Raw genomic sequence first — 12,346 nt, 5'->3', positions numbered from 1 at the left:
GTAGGCCCTTCCCAACTACGCCTTTCAATGTCTTTGTAAAAGGGATTTATTGTCCTTCCTTTTGGACTCTTCAGGGAAGATTACAGAGTTTTTCTCCCACCACGTTTTTGGGAGAGGAGAAGGATGGGAATGTGTGGTTGCCCAGGCCTCTGTGCTGTCCCATTTTCAGGATATTGAGCCACCTCTCACACAGCGTGTGATACATTCCTCTCTCTTCTGCAACCGCTGACAGTTTTAAATACCTAGCAGCCATTGCTTTGTTCACTAGAAAACACATTAGGTTTCCTTTCATTCTGCTAGGCTCCAGAAGCCTTTAGAACTGGCAATGTCTTCAGCAGGGAGTGGGAGTCTGCTGCTGCTTGCTTCAGAGTGTGTGTCAGCTGGAAATTGGGAGGGGTATGGCTCAGAACAAGTCACCACTATAGTTTTAGTTATAACCTGGATTCTACACCAATGGGATTGGTTTAGATCTCAGTCCCAAAATTCAGAAGACACAAGAGGTAGTGGGTGAGAGTGAAAAGTTTCTTGGATTTGGGGTACCAGTGTGGATCCCCCTTCTTTATTTAAGGTTGTTGGTTTTTCTTAAGCCACCTGTTTTTTTCTGATTTGGCCTTGACTCCCTTTTTCTTGGTTAACTATGATTGCAATAAGCTTTTAACTACTATCATTTTTATTAAAAGAATTTCTCGATGGAAAATGTATTTTTTGGGGGGGAGGGTGGGAGGGATCAAAATTTTCCACAGGAAAATTTCAATGTTGCTAAACATTGATTTTCCATCAGGAAGAAGCAGAATGAAATGTTTTGTTTTGGGTTGAGTCAACCTGAACTAAAACACATCAAATTGAACAACAGTTTGTCAAACCAAATCAAACTGTTTCCATTTTGGGTCTGTTCAGCATTAAAACTTTGTCTGCTTGAGTTGCCACAGTACCTCAAGGCCTCAGTGTAGCTCAGTTGTTTCATGACCCATTTTCCTCTATGGGCCTAACTCTCTGTTTGGACAATACATCTTGTGATTCATTGAGTCTATCTGGTTGAATGGCATCAGCGCATCAAAGGAGTCTCTCAAGGTACTCAAACTCTGGAGCCAGCAGAGGAAAATGAAGGCATGAGATACCAAAACTACAATTTCCACAAGATACCATGGTAGCTCAGAGGACCACAAATTAATGTTGAACCAACTTGAAATCAAACATTTTGACAATACAAAAAAATTTACTTTGGAACTGTCCATTCCATGAAAAGTTGAAATATGAAAGTTATTCATTACAATTTAGAATGAAAGCAAATTTCAAAATATCAGAATTTCCCTCAGGATAGAAATTCTAATTTGACCAGCTCTGTACATAAACTTTTTCTTGTTCCTTTTTTGACCTTTGTTAGCTGCACTTCCTATGGTGTTTTGGCCTTTCTGACTTTGCTCCTACTTATTACTCATAGACTCATAGACTATAAGGTCAGAAGGGATCATTATGATCATTTAGTCTGACCTCCTGCACAACACAGGCCACAGAACCTCACCCACCCACTCCTGTAATAGACTCCTAATTGATGACTGAATTATTGAAGTCCTCAAATAATGATTTAAAGACTTCAAGGTACAGAGAATCCACCACCAAGTGACCCATGCCCCATGCTACAGAGGAAGGCCAAAAACCCCAGGGCCTCTGCCAATCTGCCCTGCGGGAAAATTCCTTCCCAGCCTCAAATATAGCGATCAGTTAAACCCTGAGCATGTGGGAAAAACTCACCAGCCAGACACCCAAAAAGAATTCTCGGTAGTAACTCAGAACCCACCCCATCTAACATCCCTTCACAGGCCATTGGGCATATTTATTGCTAGTAATCTAAGATCAGTCAATTGCCAAATTAGGCTGCCCCCTCCATTACACCCATTAATTTCTATTTTTTTCTGTTGTGATATTTATAGTTGACATGTTGTGGGGATTGGTTGTGTGTCTTATCTGCACACAAGGAACTTTTTGTCTGCCTTGTATCTACTTCCTCCTCAGTAAAATTCAACTACACATACAATTTCCCCAGAAACATGTAGACCCTTCATCTGAGCATTGCAAAAGGACCTAAGAGGGCCCACCCAGCTCCCACTGAAAAGCTGTTAGCAACAATGAGAAATGTTTTTTACAAAAAATCTTTAGTGCAGACAAGGCTTAAATGACATCTGAGGAAGGATGGGATTTGCAAACACTAATGCAGCTCCATTGCTGGCAGCAGTGTTGGGAGTTCTAGTGTAGGCAAAATGTGGACACTTAACACCATTAAAAACTGCTCAGAGAAAGTCTAATTGACCATGTTAAAAAAACCAGCACTCACTAGTGCCTCATCTATATTTGTACTCCCAACATCGCTGCCAGGGGTTGAGATGCACCATATTGAGTAATGGTAGGAATTTTTGTAAAAATATCTCAGACAAGATTTTATTTTACTTCCTTATAGAAAAAAAGTCAACTGTCCGCTAGCCATGACTTAATTCACACCCTCCCTACCTTAGAATGGTAGTGGATCTATCTAGTCACAGACCCCCTCCCTCCCTCAATCTGTCTGCCTCCATGCTCACCACATTTCCTCCAGGAAGGAACAGAAGATGCCTGGCATGGGTGAGCTGCATAGCATGCAAGAGTTGCACGCTGAACAGCATTCTCATTCCCATCACCACCTGCTGTACTAGATCTACTGAATTCAGTGCCCTCTATGCTCATTGAAAGTGGCAGCAATGGGCTGAGGGAGAAAGGTTTGCTGAAGACCCAAGTCCAGTAAAATACTTAAGCACATGCTTATCATTAAAATCAATGGGTCTTAAGCATCTGCTTAACGTTAAGCACTTAAGTACTTTGCTAAATAGGGATAGTTTGCTGAATCAGGGCTTTAGTTTCTACAGAGTTACACCCAAGAGGTACTTTTCTCTTTCTCCCAGAGAACTACTGAATTCTCTTCACAGGATCATAGTCTAAAATACAGGACCAATTTTCCCCCCTCAAATTATATTGCCCTGCATACGCTTCAAAAAACAATTCCGCAGATAAAACAGCATGTAAGACCAACAGATATCTATTAATAAGTTCCTAAAATCTAAATTTATAGGGACTGTTAAAAAGTCTTTTGGTTCTATTAACCAGCAAACCAAAATGCAAAAATAAAGGTAGTTCCTAAATTAATGTATACGTGTATGCTTCTAAAATATCTGACAGCTTTTCCAAAAGAAAATGATTGACCTACAGGGATGGGAGGGTTGGGTCCAAGACAGGATTCCCTTCTAAACTTTGAGAGCATTTTTGGAAGTTGTGTTACTGTTGCCAAACCACACCAAAATCAAATTATTTAAGTATTTAAAGGAAATTTCCCACATCTCTGCTTTTTGTTCCTTTAGTTGTCTATTCTATTCTCCAAATCTTCTATAGATGCATGTGTTTTTCTCACTTTGAGTGGCAATGTTTTGCCATACACACTGATTTTTATAAATGCAGTATTGCCAACCCCAGGCATTCTAGAAATCATGCATCAGCCCCCTCTTCCCCCCCCAAAATAACGAGACTGGCTTAAAAATCATGATATATTAGAAGATACATTTTGGGTCTTTTTACTTGCCTTCTCAGTTTTGAGTCTTTAGGATTCATATTTTGAACATTTCTCTGCATGAGGGCTAGTACCTTATTTTTCATGAAACCTGGAATTCTCATGTGATCATGTTTCCAGGAGCTAGGAAGTTAAGGAAAACATCAAACCTCATGAGACTAATAATAAAAAAATCACAAGAGTTAATTCTATTTTTCCTCTAAATTCTTTTCTTTCTATAAGATTTTTCTCTTTTCCAATACGATCTATCTGTCTTTCTCTCCACCGCCTCCCCTCACAGTTCCAGTCCCATTCATGCATGATTGGCAAGAATATCAGGGAAAGAGAGAGTACAGAGGAGTGGGCAGAGTGGAATGTGTGGAATTATTTATGGATTTCTATGCCACTTACTGTCATTCAGGAAAATAAAAATGTACTTCTTCAAATTACAGGAGAGCTCTCAATTGCCAAAACAAAATGACCGGTGACTTCTGCACACACAAAAAGCTGCAGTTTACGTTTAATTTAATGCATTTTTTAGTTTCCAAGGAAACAGAATATAAACTGATTAAAAGCACATGTTGCTAAATTGATGCCCTGGAAAAATCCCAAGTGGTTTACTGTCACGCAGCCTAATTTAATTTGCACTAATAGTAAAGATTGCCAAAAACATTGCTGGTAGTGTGAGGTTTGGTGATTGTGCTACTGCAGGGAGAAGAGTGGAATTATATCAACATTTTAACATTATATTGATTGTACAAAATATATCAGAAGGACAGAATAGATCATACTGGTGAGGGAGTGGCACTATATGTGAAAGAAAGCATAGAGTCAAATGAAATAAAAATCTTAAATGAACCAAACTGTGCCATAGAATCTCTATGGGTAGTAATTCCATGTTTGAATAATAAGAATATAGCAATATGGATGTACTACGACCACCTGACCAGGATGGTGATAGTGACTATGAAATGCTCAGGGAGATTAGAGAGGCTATAAAAATAAAAAACTCAATAAAAATGGGGAATTTCAACTATCCCCATATTGACTGGGTATGTGTCACCTCAGGGCAGGATGCTGAGATAAAGTTTCTTCGCACTTTAAATGACTGCTTCTTGGAGCAGCTAGTCCTGGAACCCACAAGAGGAGAGGCAATTCTTGATTTAGTCCTAAGTGGAGCACAGGATCTCATCCAAGAGGTGAATATAAGTGAACCGCTTGGTAATAGTGACCATAACATAATAAAAATTAATATCCCAGTGGGGGGGAGGGGGGAACACCACTGTAGCCCACCACAGTCGCATTTAATTTCAGAAAGGGAACCGCAAAAAAAGAGGAAGTTAAACAAAAATTAAAAGGTACAGTGCCAAAAGTGAAATACCTGCAAGCTGCATGGAAATTTTTTAAAGACACTATAATAGAGGCTCAATTTAAATGTATGCCCCGAATTAAAAAACATAGTAAGAGGACCAAAAGAGTGCCACCGTGGCTAAACAACAAAGTAAAAAAAGCAGTTAAAGGCAAAAAGGCATCCTTTAAAAAATGGAAGTTAAATCCTATTGAGGAAAATAGAAAGGAGCATACACTCTGGGAAGTGAAGTATAAAAATATTATTAGGAAAGCCAACGAAGTATTTGAAAAACATCTAGCCAAAGACTCCAAAAGTAAGAGCAAAAAAATGTGTAAGTACATCAAAAGCAGGAAGCCGGGTAAACAACCAGTGGGGCTGCTGGACGATCAAGATGCTGAAGGAGCACTCAAGGAAGATAAGGCTGTTGCGGAGAAACTAAATTAGTTCTTTGCATCAGTCTTCACCACTGAGGATGTGAGGGAGATTCCCAAACCTAAGCCATTCTTTTTAGGTGACAAATCTGAGGAACTGTGCCAGATTAAGGTGTCATTAGAGGAGGTTTTGGAACAAATTGATAAACTAAACAGTAATACATCACCAGGACCAGATGATATCCACGCAAGACTTCTGAAGGAACTCAAATGTGAAATTGCAGAACTACTAATTGCGGTATGTAACTTGTCATTTAAATCAGCTTCTGTACCAGATGACAGGAGGATAGCTAATATGCCAATTTTTTAAAAAGGCTCTAGAGGCAATGCCGGCAACTACAGTAAGCCTAACTTCAGTACCAGGAAAATTGGTTGAAACTATAGTACAGAACAGAATTTTCAGACACATAGATGAATATGATTTGCTGGGGAAGAGTCAACATGGTTTTTATAAAGGGAAATCATGTCTCACCAATCTACTAGAATTCTTTGAGCGGGTAAACAAGCATGTGGACAAGTGTGATCCAGTGGATATAATGTACTTAGATTTTCAGGAAGCCTTTGACAAGGTCCCTGACCAAAGCTCCTAAGCAAAATAAGCAGTCATGGGATAAGAAGGAAGGTCCTTTCCTGGACCAGTAACTGGTTAAAAGATAAGAAACAAAGGGTAGGAATAAATGGTCAGTTTTGAGAATAGACTGGGACCAGTTCTGTTCAACATATTCATAACTGATCTGGAAAAAGTGGTAACAGTGAGATGGCAAAATTTGCAGATTATACAAAACTACTCAAAATAGTTAAGTCCAAAGCGGACTGTGAAGAATTACAAAGGGAATCTCACAAAATTGGGTGACTGGGCAACAAAATGGCAGATGAAATTCAAGGTTGATAAATGCAAAGTAATGCACATTGGGAAATATAATCCCAACTATACATATAAAATGATGGGATCTAAATTAGCTGTTAGCACTCAAGAAAGGGATCTTAGTCATTATGGACAGGTCTCTAAAAACATCCACTCTATGTGCAGCTGCAGTCAAAAAAGCTAACAGAATGTTAGGAATCATTAGGAAAGGGATAGATAATAGGTCAGAAAATATCATATTGCCTCTTTATAAATCCATCATACACACACATCTTGAATACTGCATGCGGATCTGGTCACCCCATCTCAAAAAAGATATATTAGAATAGGAAAAGGTACAGAAAAGGGCAACTAAAATGATTAGAGGTATGGAACATCTTCCATATGAGGAGATATTAATTAAAATGGGACTTTTCAGGTGGAAAAGAAACGAATAAGGGGGGATATGATAGAGGTCTATAAAATCATAACGTGTGGAAAAAGTAAATAAGGGAGCATTATTTACTCCTCATAACACAAGAACTAGGGGGTCACCAAATGAAATTAATAGGCAGCAGGTTTAAAATGTACAAAAGGTAGTATTTCTTCACACAACACACAGACAACCTGTGGAACTTCTTGCCAGAGAATGTTGTGTAGGCCAAAAGTATAACTTTGTTCAAAAAAGAGTTAGATAAGTTCATGAAGGAAACGTCCATCAATGGCTATTAGTCAGGATAGGCAGGGATTGCTGTTTGCCAGAGGCTGGGAATGGCGGATGGATTGGATCACTTGATGATTACCTATTCTACTTATTACCTCTGAAGCACCTGGCATTGGCCACTGTCGGAAGACAGGATGCTGGGCTAGATAGACCACTGGTATGACCTAGTATGGCTGTTCTTATGTTCTTATAATTGCAATCTATAGAATCTAAGCACCTTAGACTTTGAGCCTTTCTAAAGTAGTACAGTGGATACAGAAGTAGTTCACTATAATCTTAGATATATTGGATCTAGTGGTTTTCCTAATATTTAAAATGGGGAACAGCATGGAACAGGTAATACCTCTAAAACTCCAAAGTGTCCACTATACAATACCACTGAACTTTTTTTCAGTCATATTCAAACATGAAGTGGACAATATTTAGATGTAAGTCAAGGTGTCCATAAGAATTCATCATAGTATGAATGCGCATAACTATCTCACCACTACACATAATAGACTAAATTCTGTGGTGATGTAACAGTGCTGTAAGCTATAGTTAGGGGGCAAACAGATCAGAAAACAAACCTATATACACCAACATTCTATCTTATGTGTACTAAAAATGAATTGTAAGTTGATCTTGTTAAATTGGTGCAAACCCACAACAGCCACATTTGAACTGGTTTAACTCTTGCTTAAATCTCTTTAGCTTAATTTGACAGTTTATTGATGCTAGCTCAACAGCTTTAAGCAAGAGTTAAAGAATATCTACAACAGGGGGTTGCATAAACTTTGATGCAATTTAGTTAAATTGATCCAACTTTTCTAATATAGATAAGACCTAAGATACAGCTATTTGGACTTCTCTGTATAAAAGGAGTTTATCCCTATTTAACCACTCATGGGTCAGAAGTATACCTGGAAAAAGGGGCATAGCTAGCTTAAAAAGTAAAGAAACTGATATTAAGAAGGTTGTAATACTAACAAGAATATAAATATATATAAAATGATTATAGATATCCAAGATTTTAACATGCTGCAATATCCATGAAAGAGTGGTATTAGCAGGATTTGACTGTAACTCAGTAATATCACCTGCAAAGCTGGCCTAATGAGTAAGTGCACTAGCTAAGTGTTGTGGTTGATGTCGGTAATCAATATCGTTTGTACATTATGTCAGTTTTTTGGTAAATTAGTAAATTTCCTGCAGATTGTCTCTGGTGTGACATTTGGGTAACAGAAGGGCTGTGCCAATAAGAAATAAATTATGCTGTGACTGTAATTGGATTTGAAAGATAAAGATTGAGGAAGGGCAATTTTTCAATCACTTTTTGACTTGGATTACTTTAGATGGTATCATGATTCTTCTACATTTATCTATGGCCTTAAATATTTCAGGTTATCAAACGGGTGATTAGTAGTCATTATGATATTTTCTACCCATGGCAAAGTCTCATGGTGCTGGTTGTCCAACTGGACCTGCTAAAGTGATTGTTATTTTTAAATACCAGTGCTAACCATTCAATTATTGGCAAAAATAAGAGTGGGCAATGAAAGACAAATTTATCTGGTGATGACATTAGTTGCTGAATATAAACCATGTATTCTGATCTAAGAACTTTTAAAGCCCCTTCTGAGCACTTTATCTGATCTAAATTTGATACCACAATTATCACCATGGTAATGAGTGAAAACTTAGAAAAATTTTAATTAGCTCCAAAGTGTCTGTAAGAAGCAAAGTTTTCCCTAAGTCTAGATCTATTCAAGATAAAAATTTAAATTAAAAACAGAAAAAGACACAGAAAAAGTTTGCTCCCCCTTGTGACTCCCTCGTCTTTTAAAAAGAAAAAGTAAATGACCATAGTCTCCCTGGACAGCTAGGTTCCACTGGAATTATCTGTACAGGTAGGTTTATGACAGTTCTGTCTCCTTCACTGACAGAAGACAGAACTACACGGAGGAGCAGCCCATTGTCAGTTTTGGAAAAGCTGCCGTAAATTACAGCAGCTCTTGGGACTTCCCTAATTTTTGGGGGTAATTCGGAATCTGGGAGGCCACCTTTGCTCAGTCCTCCTCCCTGGACTGCACCTTCTGCACAGCACATCACAGAATATGGTCTGCTGTTACCACAGTTCTTAATGCTCCACACAGCAAAGTCAGACTGTACCTAGCTTTTTACACCTTGGGTAAGTCTACGTTGTTCTTTTGGTTTTCAAAAAAGATTACTGTGGAGCTGCCTATTTAAATCAGCATCAAACTTGGACACTTACTACTGAATTGGCAACATGCAGAATCTTCATGCAGGGCTACAAAGTTGAAATTAGAGAAGCACCATTAATCACTGCAGATGATTTTACCCTCCTTTTCCTGGAAATGGAATTACACAGTAAATTGCTAAACTAACTGCTGCTGCCGTCTGCTTGAAGCTGCTGCAATAGAACATTAATACTCCCTGGTACTACCACATATTTACGTCTTGATTGTTTTATGATCTGCCCTGAGTAAGGGATGGTGCATGGCTGCACTGCTGCCTGAGCCGACCAGGAGAGCAATTGTCACTCAGTCAAAATTGCTTTAGAAGTAATAAATAATATTGATAGCACAGCATGTGAGCAAATATACATGAAAGGGGATACTGATAAATGAGCCATAATGACATTAATTTGTTTATATTTTCCTCATGTTACAGCAATGAGAGACAGGAGACCTGTTATCTAATATTAAAAATCATTGGAAGGTAGGACCTCTGGGTTTTATACCCATCTTTGCCAGTGGTTTACTGTGTGACCTTGGGCATATCACTTAATCAATTTGTGCCTGAGTTTGTCCATATAAGATAGGTATGAAACCACCTGACTATCTTATATGCAGGTGTGAAGAAAGGTTCTATTAATGTTAGGTTCTATTAATGTTGGCACAGTGTTTAGATGAAAGGTGCTTTCACCAGTGCAAAATCCTATACCATTAAATCCATCCCTCTGCTAAAGCAGGATTAGTCACTAACATTCAAAATCATCATAATCTGTATTAGAGTAGCACTTAAATCCCCTAAACTCCATTGTGCTAGGTACTGTATAAACATAACTGCATCCAGAAAAGCTTGTCTTTATTGGTGGTAAGGGAAGCTTAACTCCATTATAAGACACCATTTTCAGTTGCTTATAATTGTCATAAACTTTAGCCACTGGGATGAAATTTTCCACAGCAGGAGCCTGCCTCAGGCTGATTATTTGGAAAAGTTGCTTGGAAATGATTCAGCCATTTCTAAGAATGAGATTAAGGGGAAATACATTCTTTTGCCCATATTAAAACGTTTTTACATGTCTTTTGTTGACAACCTCTAGCACCTCCATGCTTGGGAGCATGTGCTTGAAATGTGGCAGTAGGGTCACCTTTGTGTAAAGGATGTACTTTTTGTTCTCTGTACAAAAATTCAGCCAATTTCAGCCAGTTTTGAGACTGTAGTTCATACACAGAAGCTCAGTAGAAGCTTGTTTGAATCTTTGGAGAATTTAGCTGCCAAACTATCTGCAGTCAGTGTGTTCCAGCCCAAGGTTTCAGGGAATGAACAGGACTTTCCCTGTAATTGTTGTTCCTAGCTGCTGCAGGTCAGGGTGGACACCAAAACTGAGAGCAGGGAGATGCTCTCTCTCCTTTTTTGTCCCTCAATGCTTTGTCTTGCTTTCAGAGCTCTCCCTGCTGGAGCCCAGACTGCAACCATGGAATGGGGGGGGGGCAATATAAGCATAGAGGAGGTAGGAAGCATGAGCCAAGGGGATGGAGGGTGGATAAGCAGAGAAGGGGATGAGGGCAGGACCCACGATGTCGGTGGGTGGAGAGCGTGAATTAAACTAAAAGGGCACAGGTAATGAAGGGTTTATAACCTCTAGAGGCACACTCTCCTCCAGAATCTGGAACTGAACCCACGATTCATGTGTCTAAATTCCTCTTTTATCAGCAACTAGATGTGAAACCCTCTGGCAAAGCATGTATCTCATCCCATCTGCTGGGTGGGCCACACAGAGGATAACAGCCTACTACTGCCACTAGCTCTGAGCTCAACTATTGAGGTCTGTGCTGTGGATCTAAAAGTTTGAACCCTACTGATGACCCAAATTGGAGTTAATATGGGTACTACAATAGAAAGAAAAAAAATAATTTTAATTAGAAAATTAAATCCCAGACACTTACCTTAGGAGAACATTAAGATTGCAAAGTCAAGTGCTCAAAATTAAGGAAATGTGGAAGTTAAGGTTGCTGGGCAACTAATTCTGCCTCCTTGTGCACATGCATTACAATACAGTCTTTAATTACATGAACACATAGTATTGTTTTTCCACAGGACCAGTTGCTTAACCATTATCGAATTTTTGTAGGCATCATGGCAGATATGAGTCTTCAATTCTTTATGTATCAAACATGCATCATGATATAATTTACAAATCAGAGCAGAGTTGGCCATCAGGATTGTAACAGAGGAAGAAAATTTTTGGTTCCCACTCTGGCCAACAAGTATGATACCTTTAGGCTCCAACTGTCTGCTGTAAATGAAATATCTCAGCATTAGGCATACAAATATTAAATGTCTATTTTTACATGTAAAAGCCCATTTGTGTCTTGAAGGAGAAAAAAACATTTGGGGAAGAAATTTAAAAGCTTATATAGACTTCGATGGGCTTTGAATCAAGGCCTTTGCTTGTTTTATCTATAAAGCTCAAGGTGCTTTACAAAAATTAAGACTGACAATCCTTTAAGAGAGCTAAGTAGAACTATTCCTATTTTACATATGGGAAAATTGAGGTATGGGATTTAAATAATTTCCCCATGGTAAAACAACAAATTGGTGAGGGATGGCCATTCCCTCATGTTGGTTTAACCCACATTACTTTTCCTGCAAAATGTCATGTCTTTTTAAATGCATTTGTGCTGTCTTCCCATAACTGCTTCTATTGCTGCCTTCGGTAGTCTGTACTCTGTATTTTCTGTATCCTCCAAAGAATTTCCACCAATTTCCCTGCAGGCCTGATCCACCTTAACTTTAAATCATGCCCCGGAGTTCTTGTGTTTGGCACAAACTCAAAAATTGTTTAGCATCCGTTCTTATTTCCTTCAAAATTTTGCATTCTTCAATAAAGTCAGCTCTCAGTTACCAGCTCCCAAAGAAACCAGACTTTCTTTCTGCAATCTCTCTCTAAACAAGTTCACTGAGCCCTGAAGCCATTTTTAAAGTTGTATTGAAATATTTAATAGTTTTAACAGATGGTCTGGTCAGTCAGTAAAGTAATTGATTTTTGAGTACCAAATTTTTTCTCTGTTAATAAGGTTAGTCTGTGAAAAGTAATGTTGCAAATAGACATATATTAAAACAAAATTAATGGATAATGATAATACCCAAAACATTTCAAAGTGAAGCAATCGGTAGTTAACCTTAACAATCAGTT

Source organism: Emydura macquarii, unplaced genomic scaffold (assembly GCF_026122565.2).
Source record: "Emydura macquarii macquarii isolate MOO-44397 ecotype Brisbane River unplaced genomic scaffold, CSIRO-AGI_Emac_v2 contig_1045, whole genome shotgun sequence".
In the NCBI taxonomy this organism is placed as follows: domain Eukaryota; kingdom Metazoa; phylum Chordata; order Testudines; family Chelidae; genus Emydura; species Emydura macquarii.
The sequence above is the reverse complement of the archived record's forward strand: the minus strand, read 5'-3'. Positions refer to the sequence as shown.